Source organism: Quercus suber, unplaced genomic scaffold (assembly GCF_002906115.3).
Source record: "Quercus suber isolate HL8 unplaced genomic scaffold, Cork oak 2.0 scaffold_269, whole genome shotgun sequence".
NCBI classification, from domain to species: domain Eukaryota; kingdom Viridiplantae; phylum Streptophyta; class Magnoliopsida; order Fagales; family Fagaceae; genus Quercus; species Quercus suber.
In genome coordinates, this window is record NW_027069725.1 from 269,055 (window position 1) to 291,301 (window position 22,247).

Here is a 22,247-nt window from a genome sequence, read left to right on the forward strand (position 1 = left end):
TCTTTAGAAATTATTTAGATCTAGATCTGAAAAAAATAGAACCGTGTAAACTGTAAAAACTAGAGAGATGGCTGGTGGTGCCACGACAGGACAAAAGTGGGTTTGATGAGAGTATATAAGAATAATAATAATAAGTATTCAATGGACGTTGTTGTAGTAGTGTGAGAAATGATGTTTTTTGAAGTAGAATTTATAACAAGCAAGTGAAGGATAATTACAACATACTTTCACCTTTCAATAGAGAGAGACAATAATTGTGATTCTTTCTATCGGAGACAGATCGAGAGGGATCTACCGTTCAAAAGGAACATGTGGATGTAAAGGTAGAATTTCTATTTAGGAATTGATCAATCACTGTTGAAGGGTGAAAATGACGAGAAAATACACCATGCATTTAATGTGTGTTTCCTTTCTCTCACTTTGCGGGTCCATCTCCATGTTAGAGGGAGGAAGCAAGAAGGTATTTGGTATCAAATATTACCATACTAATAGTATCAAAATCCAATAAGTGTGAGATATGTTAGTAAAAAAATAACTACCCCACTAACAAATGAAAGACACAAAAGACATGAAGTTATTTTTATACACATATTTCCCATTTTTTAGATTTTGATACGAATAATATGGTATCATCTTATATAAAATACTTTTTCGAGAAAAAACATGTCTCTAATGCATGGTATACCACCTCGAAATGACAAACAAAAGTACAATGGGCAGGGAAAATGAGAGGATGGCATGCATTATCACTTAAATCCCATACAACATTTATTTCTTAGTGTATTTTTGTTTTATTTTTTTAATAGTCAAAATTTTACTTAGAATTCTCATTTAATGACTTTCTAGTACGTAGAACAATCTTAAGATTTTTGTTAAACTCATAAAATGATTATTATAACAAACATTTTTTTAGACCATATAGTAACCATTGCGCATTTAAAACTTTAAAGTTTAACCTCAAAACCATAGCAAATTAAAGATTTTAATATATAGTTAATTATTTCTAAATGTTTTTTCTTATACACTCATTTTATGAAAAATAATAAATAATTATATAAAATTTGAACTTTTAACACTTTTCAATATTGGAAACATTTTTTATTGTATTTTTTTATTCTCTTGAATTATTATTTATTTATTTATATTTCTTTTATAACTTTTTTAATATAAAAATTCTTGACTATTTTTTTCAATGAAGATTTGATGTCTGAAAGAAATATATAAACAAAGTATACACAAAAATATAGGAAAAAAAAACTATATATATATATATATAGGAGAGAGAGAGAGAGAGAGAGAGAGAGAGAGTCTAAAGTGTCTTTTACTACTACAAACAAATTCACAATTTTTGTCACAATTTTCCTTACATGGTAGACTATGATTGATTGTTTGTTACTTTTATATGGATAGAAACAGAGTCAAGACTCCAAGTTAGGGGAACTATAATATAAAATGAAAGTTATCATGAAACTCCAATTAGTGTTAACATATTGTAGGTGCCTTTTTGTGCTTTTGGGCTATGGTTGATTTTGCTCTGGGTCGGAGAGTTGGGCCTGACCCATTATTCTACCAGGACCTTGCTAAAGAGCCCGTTTGTGCACAAAACCAGCATCCAAAATGAAGACAACAAACATTAACAAATACATGTATATTAATCCGCAAATGTCAATACATGTTTATAGATTCGAGAGCAAATATCTTATAGTAGAATGTTTAGTTATAGCAAAAAGGGTTAGTCAGGAAAGCAGTTATCATAAATAATACATGTAAAATGATGAGTTTTTCCACAGGAAGTGAACTAAAGAGAGCTCAAACCCCAACTTGGACAACCTTGCTATTAGGCTAAGCCATCAAAGTTGGGAATTTTAGGGAATGGGTCTGGATAGATGCTTGTTTTTTCATTGGGATCATGAAGAGTGGGTTTATTGTAAGAGTGAGAGAAAAGATGACCTATTGATGCATGTCTTTTTTGCCGTGCTCACTCTTTTTGCTTTTACTCAGCTCTTTATTTTTTCTCAGTTATTTCTCTTTCAATTCTTTCTGTTTCTTGCCTTAGTTGCTATCCTACTTCCACTTATCGCTACTGTTCCTATTTATACTAGGTCAATCCTATGAGATTTCTCTCTTTTACGTAATTGCTCACCAACTATATTTTTTTTGTACTATGAACACCTTTTTAGAGTTGCCTACTAACCTACTGGCTGCTTGGCCTCCACTACATCTGGTCATGCCCAGTGTTTTCTCTATCTTTCACTACCCATCTCATGACAAATTATTATCCATTTGGTTCTACTGTGAGTCCTCTCTTGCTTCGATGGATAAGGCTTTGGATCTCTCTCTACCTACCTTTTTGGCATGCATCAAGTAGTCCCAGCCACCTACTACCTATTCTGGGTAAAGATGTAATCCCAGTAAAGCATCTCCCAAAAGAGGCCCTGGTTGGATATCGAAAATAGGCCATTTTTCCCCTTCCACCAAACCACACCCTCTGTCAAGAACTAAAACCAAAATCAAAATCTCTATAAGTTCCACCTCCCTTGCATTGGATGGATACAGGTTAGTAGAGCTCCGACCATAGCGTGGTTGTTCCATTACTTTCTGTTTCTGTTTTCTTTCTTTCTCACGTTGTTTCTATAGTTGCTGTTCAACTTTTCCTCGTCTACTCCTCCACTAAGTCTGAATCTCCTCTACCCATGCTTGTCCCTTATGAGGATCAGCATGGCTTGCTAGGCTTGCCCTATTTTTGCCCCTTCTTGGGCCTGTGGGCTTGCTTGTTGTTGTTGGTTCTTGCAAAGCTGGCCTGTTGGGCATTCTTTCATTCTTTTCTATCTTTGGGCCCATCTAGGGCCTGTTTCCCTCTTTTCTGAAAGGAGGTGTTCTTCAGTGATGGGCTTTTCCATATGGGTCTTCATGCTCCATTTCCTATTCTTCATAGGTATTCTTTCTCCTTAGGCTTTTACAACTCATTGTTCTTGCCATTGCTTTCTAGTCTTTTTATTTCTTTCCTTATTTGTGCGATATTGGGCTTGTTTTGCCATTGGACTTTTCTTATTGAAAATGGGTATCAATACATATTAAGGGAGTCAATATCATACCGAAGGCTATTTCAATTGGCAAAAGAGAAAAAATATTTTGGTACCCATTTAAACTGCTTTTATATATATATATATAATCCCCACATTGTATAATCCCAATATATTAACCTAATATAGCAATACAAAAATATATTATACTAGAATTATATTATCTTTTATTAATTATGAACCAATTTACGTAATTGTTTTTCACTTATATCTCTACCATAATCCCAACTAGGCCCCATATGGTTTTACTTTTCCCACCCACCTACAAGCCACATTTTCTTTTTGTCTAGTTTTCATCTGTTTTAATCTCCTCCACCCATTCTTTATCTTCTAGACCTTTCTTTTTCTGATACCCTCTTCGACCATAACAGTTTCCAGAGATAATTCACGTAGGAGTATGTTTCACGTTTTCTGCTATTTCCACTTCACCGTAATAAAGGAAATTGACTAATTTTGACCAAGAAAATAGTGTCCGTGCGTGTGTTTTTTTTTTTTTTTTTTACCCATAGGACTTCCCATCGAATAATGACCTGATTCAGAAGAAGACAAACAACACTCATTTGCAAACTCCATCAAGAATGTGTGACTCATGACATCTGGAAAGTTGAGTCAAGCAAAGGCAACGTACATTATCCTAGTAGCTTCATCATAAGCGAAGGCAGCATCAACTGCATCATCAAAAGTCCCAAGCCACAGTTTCTTTCCGCCATTCGGTTCGCAAATCTCTGCACCCATTTATCCCATGTCCTCTTCCTAACCCCTCTATAACAGCACTATGAATTTTCAGGCCCTCCCTTTCCTTTTCACACACCCCTTTCTTTGACCCTTTGGACGAAACTTTAGGAGCATTACAAGACTCAAGTTGGGCAGCATTGTATTTTCTCCACTTAGCCAGTGTCTCAGCTACAGAGTATATCACTACAACAAAATGTATTTTTAGTGATGAAAAAATTCGTCACTAAAAGTCCAATTTTTCATCACTAAGGACCTTTAGTGACGAAATTGGACTTTTAGTGACGAAACTCATTTCGTCCCTGAAACCCCATCACTAAAAGTCCTGGTGACGAAAAATTTCATAACTAAAAATCCGCTTTGATTAAAATTAAAAAAAAAAAAAAAAAACTTTTAGTGACAAAAACGTTTTGTCACTAAATTTTTTCCTTGCTAAAAACACTATTCAATGACGAAAATATTTCGTCACTAAAACTATGTTTAGGTATTTATATTGATGAAAAAGTTCATCACTAAAACTATTTTTAAGAAAATCCAGGCACATATAGCGGCGAAAATTTTCGTCACTAAAACCATTTCTTACAAAATTTTGCTACATTTAGCGACGAAATATTTCGTCACTAAAACAATTTTTTGTTGCTATATTTGTAACGAAAAAATTCGTTGCTAAAACTTATTTTCTGTTTTTATTTTTTTCATGGCTTTGATATTAACTTGTAACCTATCATTACATTATTAAAACCTCACATTTGAATAACACATTTATTTCAACAACACATTTATAAAAAAAAGATCCATACATTCCACAAGTAAAAAATAAAACAAGTATCCATTTCAAACTCTTTCCATACAATAATTGTTTGCAATACATACAATAACTCAAGATGTTTTATAACAATACAAAAAGTGTAGCATAATATAATTAGAACTAACGGAAGATGTCCTCATATGTCTTCAAGTAATGCCAAAAGTAAATCCCCTAAAAGCCATCAATAAGAAATCTGCACATATATAAAAACAATACTACATTAAAATTGTAAAGTAAAAACATCAACTATGTTATAAGAAACATTTCTAACAATACTCCATCGAGGAATTAGATGAGGCAGTGGTTACTAGAGAAGAGGAAAATCTCATGCCAAGTCCTTTTACAATACCTGACTTCTTCTTAAAAACCAAGTTTGAGATCTCCTCTTGTGTAAGGGGAATTGCATTAGGATCTTGACAATGATCCTCTTGCACTTTGAGAATATTTTCCTATCATTTGAAAGAGAGAAAGAAACAAATTATCATAACATTAATAATACATATGTTATAGCTTTACAAATATGATAGGGATGGAATGATACACATACATATGTTGCTTCATCCTCATGGTGTATCTACATATTTGTATTTGGATTGAAATGAACATCTTTGAAATTTTTTGCCAATTCAAGAACTTGACCGTCATTATTATATGCTCTAGCTTTGAGAAAGACAACTCATGCATAATGTAGTCTAACATTTAAGTCTATAAGCTACTTAGATAAAGTTCTATCTCATTTATGAATGCACAAGTCTATTCACATTTGCAAAAAACTAAAGACACTCACAATATGAATTTAAACCACCTTATAACACCATACAAGCCACCCACTTACTCCAACACAACAACCCATCACAAAACCAATCACAAAAATTACAAGTATAGAGTTTTTACAAGTATTGAAATCAATTAAAGTACTATTCATCACATCTAATCAACAAGGTCCATTCACATTTGCAAGAAACTAAAGCCACTTCCAATATGAATTTAAACCAACTTATAACACCAGGCAAGCCACCCGCTTGCTCCAACATAACAACCCACCACAAAACCAATCACAAACATTACAAGCATAGAGTTTTTACAAGTATTGAAATCAATTAAAGTACTATTTATCACATCTAATCAACAAGGTCCATTCACATTTGCAAGAAACTAAAGACACTACTAATATGAATTTAAACCACCTTATAACACCATGCAAGCCATCCGCTTGTTCCAACACATCAATCCACTACAAAACCAATCACAAACATTACAAGTACAGAGTTTTATAGGTATTTAAACAGAGTTTACTTACTATGATCAAGCTAAGCATATAAGTTTGATTTGTTGGCTAAGCTTTAGTCTTTGACTTTCACAGATCTAAGCCTCTTTCTATTCCCCTGCAGCAACGCAAACAATCACTAACCTTGTCATCACATTCAACAAAAAACCATTAAATTTCTAATAATACTCAAACTAATAAATAAAAAAACATAATTTTTTATCTATTAAACAATGCATTATTCTTAAATTATAAATATATGGGATTGGGTCAATCACATAGTTGTGTAGAGAAGTGCTTCTATGAAGTAAACCAACAAGACCACATTGCCTCTTCCGGGCTGAAATGTGTCGAACCCATGAATGAGACATACCCAAATGTTTTGGTTATTCTAATAGCCACCCACTCCTTGCTACCAAAGCCACCAAATACTCCAACTACAACGTACAAAATGAATATCAATATGAGTATAGCATAAAAAGCATGGGCACAACAATGTTTAAGACTAAACCAAAAAATCCCAACTTGCTCTAAATGTATTAAAAAGCATACTTTATTCACAAAAGCTTCAAACCCTTGTAGTTTCAAAAAACATGGCAAATTTTAACATTGGCATTATGGCATTTCTCAATTTCTGCATTATGGCATTTTAACATCTTCTTATATAAAACTTTTTCACATACAAAATGAACTAACTTGTATAAGATTACAGGGAATAATCCAAAGAATTAAAAATAAATAAATAAAACTTACTCATATTACTAATTTCATATATAAGACCCAGCAACTTCACAAGCTTTAGAACAAAGGAACAAAAAAATTGAAAAAATTGAACAAATGACCCAGCAACTTGTTTCCATTTGCTTTTAATCATTCGCAAAGCTTTTTTGAAGCAACTTTCTTTTTCATAGTTCCTAGAATTTATTTTTAAAAAAATTAAAATAAATAAAATAAAAAGCATTGTACAGAGAAGTCAGGAGGCTTACCCGATTCGGTCAGTGAAGGAGTTGCAAGAGTCCGAATGGGTGAACATAGTGGTGCCATAGCTCGGATCTAACCCGATTTGGTCCAAATGGGTTTGGGTTTGGGTTCGAGACCATCGTGAATGGTTATCGGCGTCGGTTGCCAAAGTCATCGCAAATGGTTCGTAACGATTGGGTTTGGGTTCGGGTTCAGAACCATCATGAATGGTTATCGGCGTCAGTTTGGGTTCTTATTGGCGACAGTTAATGGTGACGGTTTGGTTCTAATCGGCGAGGGTTATTGGCGACTGATTGGGTTCTTATTGGCGAAGTTTATCAGAACCGTCGCTTAGTTTCTTTTGGGAACGAAGGTGAAGGCTAGCTATTAGAAAGGACCTGAAGAAAATAAAAAAGAAGGTAGTGTACTAGTGTTCATCAAAAAGAAATAAAACAAGTCATGGTATTTTTATTGACAAATTGGTCTGTCGCTTTTGCTTCCTCTTTGTCGCAAAAGGTAGTAGGATTTTATGTTTTTAGCGATGAAGGTCAATTTCTTCACTAAAGAACCCAAATTTTGTAAAGATTTTTAGAGACGAAAATCATATTTTGTCACTATAGCATATTTTTAGTGACGAATTGTGATTCCATCGCTAAAAACATGGAAGTGCAAAACTATTATTATTTTTAGTGTTGACTATTTTTCGTCACTAATTCTTCCTTATAGTGACAAAATGATTTTCGTCACTAATACTATCCACAGCAATACCTACAGTGACGATATATTTTATCACTAATAATTTCAATTTTTAGCAACGAAATATTTCATCGCTATAGAATAATTAAACTCGCACCAAAGTTTCCCTCCGCTGGTGCCCATTTTTCAGGTCACAATAGTGACGAAATTTATTTTTCGTCACTAAATGTTATAATTTTCTTCACTATTAGTGAAGAAATTCATATTTCATCACTAAAGCTGTGTTTTTAGCAACAAAAAAATATTTCCTCACTAATTTTCGTCACTAAAAGTACATTTTGTCGTAGTGTATTCTCTAGTCTTCCTCTTCCTCTTCTTCTCATCAGGATTGTCCATTTGAAACTCTTTCAAACAATTCCAATAATGTGCTTGTTCAACATAATACCCATAAACACTAAAATTTAGTAACGATGTCTAATTTCTCAAACAAATAAAATCATAAACCCTTTAGCAGCAAACCCCAGAAAAATCAAACAATCAAAAAAACCCAAATGCAAAAGGAAATTTATTTATTTTTTATCAGTCAAACAGAAAAGGAAATTGAATTTCCCAAGCAAACCCTTTTGAAGCAAACCCTAGAAAAGTGATTTAATAATAAAGTGAACGGTTTTAGACCACTTAAAACAACCAGATTAACCTAGTTAATTAGCCAAGTGATTAACTTAGTCAATTTAAGCAATTCTAGGTTATCACAAACACACAATCATATCAAAAGTGTAAAGCAGCGGAAATATAAAAGACACAATGATATGATGACCCAGGAAACCACACAGTAAAAACCTGGGGAGGATTTGACCTAGCTATCCTCAAGGTAAAGCTGAATCCACTATGCGAAAGAACCGAAGTTCATACAAAAGGACTTACAAGCTCCCCGCTTGACTTCCTAATGCTACCCACCAGTAGAACTTACTGACACGACCACATGCAAGCTCCGAATCCACGGACTCCTTCTTTCTTGGATTCTCCAATCAGATACAAGCACCCACGCTTGATAATCTTTAAGCTTCTATGGTAGCAACCGAGTTGATCATCAAAATGTTGAAGTAATCTCTACCTTGAAAACCCTAAGCTTTGTGTAAAGAAAAGCACCTCTAGATCTCACAAGAGATTTACACAAAACAGCAAAGTATGAGCAACAACTCAACTGGAGCAACCCTAAAAACGTGGCTAGGGTTTTTCTTTATATACCTAGGGTAAAAATAGAAAACCTAAAACGTTTAATGAGTTAGTGTTGAGCTGGAATATTCTGCAGAAAAACATTCTACCCGAGATTTGATCGATCGAATCTTTCCTTCGATCGATCGAGCCAGGCCGAAATGCACCAATGCATCTGCAGCCACTCAATTCCAACTTTACATGAAAGACCCAACTTTGAGTAAGCCTAAATAAGACTAAACAACCTGTTTTGATCATGGTTTGCCAACAATACAAATTAGAGTTCTAAATACATAAAATCCTAAATCTTTAGAACCTAACAAACTCCCCCTTTGGCAATCCTTGACAAAACACAACACTAAGTTCAAAGTTTACAATTTAAAAAGCCCTTTACAAAATAATGCTCATAAACCAAAATTCAATCCTAACTACTATCCATCAGTTGCAAGTGTAGATAGTAGCTCAATTGAATCAACCTGTTTATTCCTGAAATACTCAACAAACGCATAAACGCATGTGTAACAGAAAATAGTATATAAACAGGTATAACATTCTTGTATGATTCACACAGCACACAATAAAGACATATATCAAATGAATAATTCATAGAATATAAATCAATAAATAGTGAATCCAAAGCAACAAGAATCAAAAAGAAAACATGTATATCAATCAATGTTACTCCCCCTAACATGAATATCCCAAAAAAAAAATGATATGCAAGGTGAAGCACCTAAATACAATCTAACAGCTTCACAAGCTCCTCAAAACAACAAAAACTCTCCCTAACTACAAAACTCCTCTACAAATACTACTCCCCCTTTTTGTGACGGAATGCCAAAGGGCAATCACAATCCATCATCAAAAGGAGGTGGTGAGGGAGACCGAAGATGTGCCAGATCAGCTCGCAACGCACGGATCTCATCAAGCAAGTCCACCAAAATCTGACCATGAGCTGCCTGAACGGTCATGACAGTCTCCAAAGTACGACGAATATCAAAGTCATCCGATGGAGGTGGAGGAACAGCAGCAGCAGCAACAACATCAGGATCAGGAACAGCCTCACCAGAAGGACCTGTAGAAGAAGAGGGAGGAGGTGTGGACCCAGAAGGTGTAAACCTATGGTGTTTAGAGCCAGCTCGAAGATGAGCAGCCCTCTGCCTAAGAAAAGACGCACCTAAAGGACCAATGACATGCACAGGCTCAGAGGAGGGGAAACCACTAAGATCAAGATAAAGAAGAATCCTATGAATAAAAATAGGATGAACTAGGGCATGAGAGGAAGATGAACTCTTATACATTTCGTTCAAAGAACGAAGGAACAAATGAGGAAAAATGATAGGAGCATCAGTAACTAGAGCATACAAAAATACATACCTCTCAAGAGGAATGGTGTGTAGATGAGAAATGGGCCAAAAGCAGTGACACGCTATCCTAAAGAAAAGATAGTGTAGCTCAGAAAGCTCAGCAGTGGTGATCCTAGGATCAGCCACTACGGTAGGAGTAATGGTGTACTCTACGCCTCGTATCCAACTCTTTACTAAAGTGTTGGAATCATAGATGCGGATCGAGATGTTCGAGTAGAACTCTCGAATCAAGGTAGCAGGTGAAGGAGGATCAGAAATATCCACCAAGGGTAGCCAGCCCCTACGCCCTAAGTTTGCCCTAATGGCAGGATCCAACTCATCTACAATGACAAAATGCTCAGACCATATCTTACGCTTAAGGTTCAGCTTCTCAAAGATCTCCTGGTTTTTCTCACTCGGAAATTTCTCACGGTCAAAGGACGGGGGGGAAGGAGTAGGAGAAAGGACAGACCTACGAGCCCTAGTTTTCCTAGGCATGATGCTAAGGAAAGGACAGAGACACAAGAGAAAACCAAAAGAGAAACAAATAAAAAACCAAGGACAGACTACAAGTTAGCACCAAAAAAAATAATAAAAAAAAACTATATGATGCATGAACAGTTAAAATGCCATGATGCATGTACTAATGCATTAAACAAAGTTCAATTTCACAAAATTGGCTCGAGCATAGAGTTTCTAACCAAAATCCCCAAAAATTTGAAAACCACTTGTAAAATTTTAAAGCACATTGATGAATTAAGCATTACAAAATACAATCCATAGATGATAATGCCTAATTACATCTAATCAACAAGCCAATTTTATCAAATTCAACCTAATTGAACAAAATCCCCAATTTGGAACAATTAGAAACCCTAGAATTTTCAATTTTCCACAAAACCCAAAATTGATCAAATTAAACTATCAAGAACATATTTATAGCCTGTCCCCATAATAACCCATTAATCAATTGCACAAAATTGGGCTTAAAACATCAAAAATCCCAAAAAGAAAGAGGTCCAAAATTTTGAGATAAAATGCATGAAAAATGCAAAGAAGCTCAAAAATGAGGGGCAAAAGAGACTTACCGGCTTAAGGAAAGAGAATTCTTGCAAAAATTTTGGAGGAAAACGACAAAAAATCGCTGTAGATCCTTGCCTAGTCGGAGAGAGAAAAGAAAGTTTGAAAAAGTCTTTTGAAAAATGAGTGGAATCAGTCAAAGAGTACTGTTTAAAAAACCTGATTCACAAATTTTGATTGATCGAAAATTACATTCGATCGATCGAATCATTTCAAAAGTTTTAAAAAGGATTTTAAATATTTTCGATCGATCAAAAAACAGAATGGATCGATCGAAACAGGCAGTGGATCACAGTATTTTGAGAAAAATTTCAGTTTTGAAAAACTCAAACCAATTTTTGAAAATAACTCCTCAAAGTATTAAAAACAATGAAACACAATGCATGAGTATGAGATGAAATAGAATGCTTTTTCAAAGGAAATTGAATTTCCCAAGCAAACCCTTTTGAAGCAAACCCTAGAAAAGTGATTTAATAATAAAGTGAACGGTTTTAGACCCCTTAAAACAACCAGATTAACCTAGTTAATTAGCCAAGTGATTAACTTAGTCAATTTAAGCAATTCTAGGTTATCACAAACACACAATCACATCAAAAGTGTAAAGTAGCGGAAATATAAAAGACACAATGATATGATGACCTAGGAAACTACACAGTAAAAACCTGGGGAGGATTTGACCTAACTATCCTCAAGGTAAACCTGAATCCACTATGCGAAAGAATTGAAGTTCATACAAAAGGACTTACAAGCTCCCCGCTTGACTTCCTAATGCTACCCACCAATAGAACTTACTGACACGACCACGTGCAAGCTCTGAATCCATGGACTCCTTCTTTCTTGGATTCTCCAATTAGCTACAAGCACCCACGCTTGATAATCTTTAAACTTCTATGGTAGCAACCGAGTTGATCATCAAGATGTTGAAGTAATCTCTACCTTGAAAACCCTAAGCTTTGTGTAAAGGAAAGCTCCTCTAGATCTCACAAGAGATTTACACAAAACAGTAAAGTATGAGCAACAACTCAACTGGAGCAACCCTAAAAACGTGGCTAGGTTTTTCTTTATATACCTAGGGAAAAAACAGAAAACCCAAAACGTTTAATGAGTTAGGGCTGAGCTGAAATATTCTGTAGAAAAACATTCTGCCCGAGATTTGATCGATCGAATCTTTCCTTCAATCGATCGAGCCAGGCCGAAATGCACCACTGCATTTGCAGCCACTCGATTCCAACTTTACATGAAAGACCCAACTTTGAGCAAGCATAAATAAGACTAAACAACTTGTTTTGATCATGGTTTGCCAACAATACAAATTACAGTTCTAAATACATAAAATCCTAAATCTTTAGAACCTAACATAAAGAAAATCCCAAACAAAAAGGGAAATTGAATTGCCTAAACCTAACAATTACAAACCCTTTTCCAACAAATCCCCCAAAAAAATTACCAAGAAAACCCAAAAGGAAAAAGGAATAAATAGAAAAGAAAATTCATTTTTTTATAATTATTAAAAAAAAATGAACTGCTCTGAGACTTAGGAAAGCAAGGGTGTGCCTCTAGGGGCGGCGCACTCACGTCTAACACGCACAGATAAGCTGTGCGACTGTCAACGTAGTTGCATTCGGTCCAGAAAGGGCTGAAACAGCGCTGAAATAAGTGCTCTTTAAAAAAAAAAAAAAAAGAAGAAGCAAAACGCACCATTTGACTCTAGTTTATAGGAAAAAAAAAAAAAAAACCCTAAAACTGCAACTCAAGCTCTTTTGTTCTCTCTGTTTTCTTTGTCTCTCTCTCTAATCCACACTCTCTAACCCACTACTCATCCAATTAGAATCCGTCCATCTCTCCTCAAGCTCACTCTTCATCTCTCGGTCTCAATCTCTCCATCTCTCAATCACAAGCTCACTGACCCAAGCTCACTGGCGAAGGTATTTTGCTTTCCTTCTCACCCTTCATCTCTTTCTCACATGCTCTATTGCTCATTCTATATTCGTCCCTCAATCTATCTGACTGTCTCTATTATCCTATTTTTTAAAAAAAAAATTATATGAGTTGTAATGTTAAGACTTGAGTTGATTACTTGATTTTTTTATTTAGTTATTATATATTTGTCAAATTATTTGGTATATGTTTATCATTATATGAAAAAATATGTTTAGTAACCTAAAGAAAATAAAAATAAAAATATATTTAATAATTTATTAAGAAACATATCTCACTACACCCACACCTTACTTTTTCAAAAATTGCTGAGTCACCACACCGCACCCACACTTGAATCCGCACCTATGCTTCCTAACAATTAAGACTACAAATGAACAAAGAAAAATCCAAAATTTCCCACATTCAACGAGAAACCTAGAAACCCTAAGATTCAAGTAACAATATTGAATTTCCTAAACCCAAAAAAAAAAAAAAAAAAATCCATAAACCCTTTTGTAATTAAACCCAAGGGGAAAAAAATCAAACAAGAAAATAAAGAAAACCCAAAAAAGAAAGGAAAAAAAATATAAAAATAGAAATAAACTTGTACAAATTGTTTGAAAATTAAAGTACCTCTCAGCCAGTTGAGGAAGACAAGAAAGAAACTTCTAGTGTTTATAATCTTTGTTTGATTCTTTTGACCAAAACAAGGCGTTTCAAAACGAACATTAGTGTTTTCTTTTCTCCTTTGCATGTGCTTTCTGAATCAATGGGTGTGTTTGTGTTTTTGAGAGAGAGCTTTATTTCATTTCAAAAAGCTTTTAAAGAGAAAGAATGAGAGCAGAGTGTGAGAGAGTGAGAGTAAGAGTAAAATAGTGGGTATTTATAGGCTCTGTCTCTCTCACTCTGAATTTTAGGGTTTAATTTAATGAGACCATTGAAAATAATGACGTGGCATTTTTCTACACAGTGTTGTGGAAATTTGGACGCGCGTACTTTGCGCACAACCTTCTCACTTCTTTGGTTGTTATGTAAAGACTTTTTTTTTTTTTTTTAATAAAAGGTATTATTTCTCTTTCCTTGTCCGACTCCCATTCAACTTTTATAAAGTTTTCACTGTTTTTTTAGTACTCATCAAATTGATTTACTTGTTCATAAAAAAAAAAAAAATGTAATTGATTTCCTTCATGCAATATATACACTACATCAAAATAAATCTATTACATCAAGTGTTAATACAACAAAATTAGTATAGTAGTGTTAGAAATTATATCACATATACAAATTAAAAGTCGTTGCAATAATAACTTAAAGGTGATTAATTATTACACTAATAACAATTAGTTGCAATAACTTATAATTTTTAGTTCAATAGAGGCTTTAGTACTAAATTGTATTAAGAAAATTTTTTGCAATAACTTAAATTGAAAAAATCATTGTAATAACTTGATACCAATTATTTTGCAACCGATGACAATAGAAATTTCAAAGTGATAGCTTATTGCAACAAATATATCATTGCAATAACTAAATATCAATTATTTTACTATCTATTGCAATGACAAACATCAATTTGCAACAAATATATTATTACAATAATCTGATAGAAATTATTTTACAATATATTGTAATGAAAAATATGAAACAATTATCTATTACAATGAAGATATCATTGAAATAACTTGACTCAAATTATTTTTGTCAATTATTTGCAATTTATTGCGTTAAAATTTGTGAAATAATAGCCTATTGTTATAAGATATTCAATGTAGTAAATTGTTTATTGCAATAACAAATATATTATTACATCAAAATTTTCAATTAAAATATTTTAAAGTTTATTGCAACAATTTTTTTTTTTTTTTGTAGCACAAACCTATTACCTCAAATTGTATTGCAACACTTTGCATAAACTATTGCAATGACTTTGATGTTATTGCAACGATTTTTTTTTGTTGTAATAAACATATTTTGTTGTAGTGATAATACATAAATAATTATGATGGAGGATCTAGAAAATTTCAATTTATAATCCATTAACTTATTCAATTGCCAAATTACTTCCTTTGGTTTATATGAATTTTTGTCAATTTAATAATCCCTTCTAATAACAAGTCAATTTAGTATTTCTGTCCAAATCTATGAGCTAATTAAGTTGTTTAAATTTTCTTTTTAAATAAAATTTTAACTAAAAATGAANCCCACACTTGAATCCGCACCTATGCTTCCTAACAATTAAGACTACAAATGAACAAAGAAAATCCAAAATTTCCCACATTCAACGAGAAACCTAGAAACCCTAAGATTCAAGTAACAATATTGAATTTCCTAAACCCAAAAAAAAAAAAAAAAAAAATCCATAAACCCTTTTGTAATTAAACCCAAGGGGAAAAAAATCAAACAAGAAAATAAAGAAAACCCAAAAAAGAAAGGAAAAAAAAATATAAAAATAGAAATAAACTTGTACAAATTGTTTGAAAATTAAAGTACCTCTCAGCCAGTTGAGGAAGACAAGAAAGAAACTTCTAGTGTTTATAATCTTTGTTTGATTCTTTTGACCAAAACAAGGCGTTTCAAAACGAACATTAGTGTTTTCTTTTCTCCTTTGCATGTGCTTTCTGAATCAATGGGTGTGTTTGTGTTTTTGAGAGAGAGCTTTATTTCATTTCAAAAAGCTTTTAAAGAGAAAGAATGAGAGCAGAGTGTGAGAGAGTGAGAGTAAGAGTAAAATAGTGGGTATTTATAGGCTCTGTCTCTCTCACTCTGAATTTTAGGGTTTAATTTAATGAGACCATTGAAAATAATGACGTGGCATTTTTCTACACAGTGTTGTGGAAATTTGGACCGCGTACTTTGCGCACAACCTTCTCACTTCTTTGGTTGTTATGTAAAGACTCTTTTTTTTTTTTTTTTAATAAAAGGTATTTATTTCTCTTTTCCTTGTCCGACTCCCATTCAACTTTTATAAAGTTTTCACTGTTTTTTTTAGTACTCATCAAATTGATTTACTTGTTCATAAAAAAAAAAAAAAAATGTAATTGATTTCCTTCATGCAATATATACACTACATCAAAATAAATCTATTACATCAAGTGTTAATACAACAAAATTAGTATAGTAGTGTTAGAAATTATATCACATATACAAATTAAAAGTCGTTGCAATAATAACTTAAAGGTGATTAATTATTACACTAATAACAATTAGTTGCAATAACTTATAATTTTTAGTTCAATAGAGGCTTTAGTACTAAATTGTATTAAGAAAATTTTTTGCAATAACTTAAATTGAAAAAATCATTGTAATAACTTGATACCAATTATTTTGCAACCGATGACAATAGAAATTTCAAAGTGATAGCTTATTGCAACAAATATATCATTGCAATAACTAAATATCAATTATTTTACTATCTATTGCAATGACAAACATCAATTTGCAACAAATATATTATTACAATAATCTGATAGAAATTATTTTACAATATATTGTAATGAAAAATATGAAACAATTATCTATTACAATGAAGATATCATTGAAATAACTTGACTCAAATTATTTTTGTCAATTATTTGCAATTTATTGCGTTAAAATTTGTGAAATAATAGCCTATTGTTATAAGATATTCAATGTAGTAAATTGTTTATTGCAATAACAAATATATTATTACATCAAAATTTTCAATTAAAATATTTTAAAGTTTATTGCAACAATTTTTTTTTTTTTTTGTAGCACAAACCTATTACCTCAAATTGTATTGCAACACTTTGCATAAACTATTGCAATGACTTTGATGTTATTGCAACGATTTTTTTTTGTTGTAATAAACATATTTTGTTGTAGTGATAATACATAAATAATTATGATGGAGGATCTAGAAAATTTCAATTTATAATCCATTAACTTATTCAATTGCCAAATTACTTCCTTTGGTTTATATGAATTTTTGTCAATTTAATAATCCCTTCTAATAACAAGTCAATTTAGTATTTCTGTCCAAATCTATGAGCTAATTAAGTTGTTTAAATTTTCTTTTTAAATAAAAATTTTAACTAAAAATGAATATGAATCCTAAGATAAGATTAGGGTGAGTGAAATAGAAAAAAGTATTTGGAGTATTGTATTAAAAGTACCATATGATATTATCTGGCAAGTTGAGTTGAGCAGAGCTAGCGTACATTGTCCTAACAGCTTCATCATCAGCAGAGGCAGCATCAACTGCATTATTAAAAGTCCCAATCCACAATCTCTTTCCACCATTTGGCTCACGAATCTTTGCCACCCATTTACCCCATGTCCTCTACCCAACCCCTCTGTAACGGCACTGTGATATTTTTAGGCCCTCCTTTTCCTTTCATACACTCTTTCTTTGACCCTTTGGCCAGAGCTTTAGGAGCAGCACAAGACTTGTCAACATTGTGTTCTTTCCACTTAGCTAATGTCTCAGCTACAGAGTCTTCTCTAGTCTTCCTCTTCCTCTTCTTCTGATTAGGATTGTCCATGTGAAACTCTTTCAAAAAGTTCCAATAACGCACATGTTCAACACAATACCCAGAAGAACTAAAATTCAATAACAATGTCTAATTCCCGAAACCAAAAAATCACAAACCCTTTAGGAACAAACCCCATAAAAATAAAAAAATCAAAGAAATCCAAATGGAAAAGGAAATTTATTTATTTTTTATCAACCAAACTGAAAAGGAAATTGAATTTTTCCCAAACAAACCCTTTGCAACAAACCCCAGAAAAATCAAACAATTTTAATAATAAAGAAAATCCAAACGGAAAAGGAATATATAGAAAAGAAAATATTTTAACAAATTAAAAAAATAAGTTTTAAAAATATAAATAAATGAACCCCTATGAGACTACGAATGAACAAAAAAAAAATCCAAAATTCCCCCACGTTCAACAAATCCCCAAAAACCCTAAGATTCAAGTACCAATATTGAATTTCCTAAACCCCAAAAAAGAAAAAAAGTCCACAAACCCTTTTACAGCAAACCCAGAGAAAAAAAAAAAAAAAGTTGAATTCATCTTTCCATTGTTCAATCAATCCAGCTCTCTTTTGGTCATTGTGTCTTTCACTCCCATGAGTATATAATGTAATTGTAATCTATATATCTATATATAATAATAAGTGTAACTGAGAGAAACTCACTCCCATGAGTGTATAATGTAATTGTAATCTATATATCTATATCTATATATATAATAATAGTAAAGTTGAGAGAAACTCAAATTAAAATTCTAAATTAGAGTTCCAATTTTGCACCATGTGTCCTAAATTATTTATTCTTAAAAAGTTTTATTTCTTAATTTTAGAATCATATGTGAGACCACATCATAAATATTCATCCAAGTGAGTTATTAAATCAAAAACCAATAAGTTTAGAATAAATGAATCGTAAAAAAAAAAAAAAAAAAAAGGTGTTTCACAATAATTAAAAAGAAAATAGACAATTTACATTTCATACCTAATAATATCCTTACAAAATTTTTTAAAGAGTTAACAAAACATAAAAATAACTATCAATTGTATTTAAATTATACATATATATATATATAATTTATATTATACATCTTATTGTATATTTTTAAATGTATCCATGCATATGCATGGGGTTACAAGCTAGTGTTAATATAATTGTAATCTTATATGTATGCCAGTTTAAAGTATGCACGTATATGTAAAACATGTGATTATTTTGGTGGCATTGTTGTTTATTATGCCCTAGTTTACCTCTCCCTGCTTCTCACCTTTTACATTTTAACTCTAGTTTGAATAGTTTTTGGTAATTTGCAATTTGCCTAATGTGTGAAACCAGACTGGAGTTTATGACATTCATTGTGTAACTCCAAATCTTTTGATTATAATTTATACCCCTTTCTTTCATGCTTCAATTTGATCATTCAATTTGATTTGTAGCGTACTTGTGACGCTTTGAGACTGGAATAGGCATAATCATTATACATTCTTCTATCAGTATTGATCTTAGAAGACAATGATTCACCATTAATTAATGATTTTCTAGATTAACTTATGAAAAAAAAAATCTGCTATTGAACATTAAAATTAGGAGTGTGTGATCACTAATAGAATCTATTATAAAAAGATCCAATCTGCCACAGCACCCTAAGTTGTGGCATCTATTATGATTCCAATGGCCACCCCAATTGGACTTGAAATTGCAAATGCAAAAGCATAGGTTGCACATGATAAGAAGGGACAATTTGGAATCATACGAAGGAGAGCAATGCCCATGGCAATGACTGCAAATATCTTGTGTAAAGAAATTGTCCACAAAGCTTTCCAGGCATCATCTTTTGTTTCTGCAACTCCAATTGCAATGCCCTCAAAAACAGAATGGAAACACAAGGCAACAATCAACAAAATGCTATCCCCAACTGAACCCGCAGGAGCTAGGGAGTGGTGCACCTATTAAGGCATACAATCAATATATTGATTCAGTCATAGAACCATTAACAAGTTATATACCTAATACTACATCCAAGGAGGAGCTTGCTTGTCTAATGCTAACATGAAATGAATGAGCATGTTTCTCTCTTGATTCTGTGATTGTGAAGTCCCACCATTTTTTGTGCCATTTCCTTGCCCAACTCCACCTAAAATGAAGGAAAAATCAAATAAAGTTATCAAACAGGAACAGCCACTACACATTTACATCCTCCTTTTGGAGTCAACAGAGGAGATTCACATTTATTTGATTTGTCTAGCTTGATTTGCTTCTTGTGAGACTTTTTGCCTAGAGTTTTATTTGCTTCTTGTAAGCTCAAACTTATTTATTTCAAAACTTTATCATCCTAACTCCTTTTGCACCCCAATAGAAAATCACCACAGCATCTGATGCGAACCTCAATCGACACGACTTGCCCAAGAAAGCTAAAAATTCAGTTTTTTTGATAGAAACCTTGACCCAACGTTTATAATCGAAACGCGAACAAAGGTATAAGTAATAGACATTGACCCAATGATTATAATGAATCACGAACCAAAGGTATAAAGTTTGAACGCCACAAGGAAGAATCCCTGATAAGTTCACAGTTCTTGAAGAACCAAAAGAAGAGCAAAGCCTCACCTTTTCTGATTTTTATTCAATAATCTCTTATTACAATGAGTGCATGCTATTTATAAGGCATGACTGAAAATAGAAAAATATTTAAAAAAAAAAAACGTACTAAATAATAAAGCCCTAAATAAAAGTTGATTTGGCCTTAAATTAGCAGATCCAAAATAGGAAAAATAGCTAAAAACATTCTAAATAATAAAAGCCTAAAATTAAGGTAGATCTGGTCCAAAACTAGATGCTCCAGACTAGGATAAATATCTATTAACTGATATGGAGTTGGAAAATAATCAATCATTAATCCACGCCATAAATCACGCCCAATTAAGCCAAATTAGCCCTCAATAGCTTGGATTAAATTTATTACGCTTTTATCTTCCTTTGGGCCAAGCTTAAAATGTCCTCCGTTAGAATCAACCCAAATCTCTTGAATCAGCCTATCAAGTGCTTCTTTGATCTTCTTGGATCTTGCTTTAATTAGTAATAGGCCCAACTGGAACATGCAATGGATCCTTGAATGCTTGTTGATTCTCATCAGCATCCAATCCAATGTTGCAAACAACACTGTTTCTTGCAAACAACATTGTTTTAAGTGTCCGCTTGGGAACAGTCTATTTAATTCAAATTGAAAACTTTTTGCTGAAAGCACGATAGATAAAGGTAAAAGTTAGTTAAATAGTACAGTAGAACTCATAAATAGTACTAAAAAAATACAGTGGGACTCATGAATAGTAGCAAAAATAAGCTGAAATTGCAAATAATTTAAAATTTTCAACTTATCCCAAATGCACACTAAATCTGAAAAGCCTAATTTCTCACCATGGATTTATCTAAGCTACCAAACACTTGACAAAATTACCTACCCTTTCCATCTTAATTCTAACTTTTCATGTGCTAATTGAATACAGTCAACCTTTCAAAATAAAACAACCAGCTTCACATCTTCCAAAAACAACCAGACCAAACAGTTGCATCAAAAACCCACATGTTAGTTAAAAAAAAAAAAGCCAAAACACCCAGTTTTGTGCTTGTTCCCCTGGAAATTACTTTCTTCATTTATTCTCTCCCTCTCTCTCTCTCTCTCCCTCTCTCTCTCTCTCCCTCTCTCTCTCAAGTTTTCAGGAGAAAAGCCGAGAGGGGAAAGAAGTAAATTCAATAACTTTTTCCATCTCATCAATTAATCAGGACCATTATACTTTACAAGTACTATTAATTCATATATTTCACCAATTCCTAAAGCTTCAACCTTTAGGATTAACATCCCATTCATCAACATTAATTGAAATTATGCTAAGATCCCAAAAAAGAAAAAAATTAACATATATGAATTGGCTTACCTTGAAGAAGATTGAATTGGCTTACCTTGAAGCTCGAGATCACCAGCCTTTTCGTCGCTTGTAAACACAGAGGAGACAACACAATCAGCAACCATGGTCAACAAGTATCCAGCACAAGCCAACATGAATGCAAAGGGTACGTTTTTGTAGTGTCAAGTCCTCAAAAGTTTTATTTGCATCAATCAAAATGTGCATCATAGCCGTACCCAAAAACACACCTCTTGCAAACTGGGTCCCCAAAACCAAAAACCCCTCGTTCCATTTTAAGAAAGTGAAACACCACCAACAAAAGTGCCCACAAATATGAGAATCAAGCACTATATCTTCACCAATATCAATGGCTTTGACTGAAGGTTAATGCTGCTATTTTCACTGCTATCATCGTCGCTGTCATCATGGCCACTGTGAGCTGAGGTAGAGAGGATGACCAAGAGGAAAAGGAAGCAGAAGATGGAGAGGCAACGATACATTGTTTTGTATGGTGAGAATTTTTAGAGTTTTGGGATTGTGATATATAAATTTGTGAATTGGGTTTTGTTGGATATATCTCAACAATTTACGTTTGTAATAAAACAAACTGAACAAAATGCAGATTTAAATAGAAACAATAACACAAATAGATGTGATAGACAAATACAATAAATAAATACTCTATATATAAGAAGAAATCTACAAATAATTGAAAACCCATGGACCAAATACGTGAAGGATGAAT

The 22,247-nt window shown here is 32.8% G+C and overlaps 1 pseudogene; it reads right to left on the minus strand.

Annotated features, from left to right (window-relative positions):
• Positions 1–19,213: 19,213 nt before the first annotated feature.
• On the minus strand, positions 19,214–22,002 carry LOC111994463 (zinc transporter 11-like; annotated as a pseudogene).
• Positions 22,003–22,247: the final 245 nt, after the last annotated feature.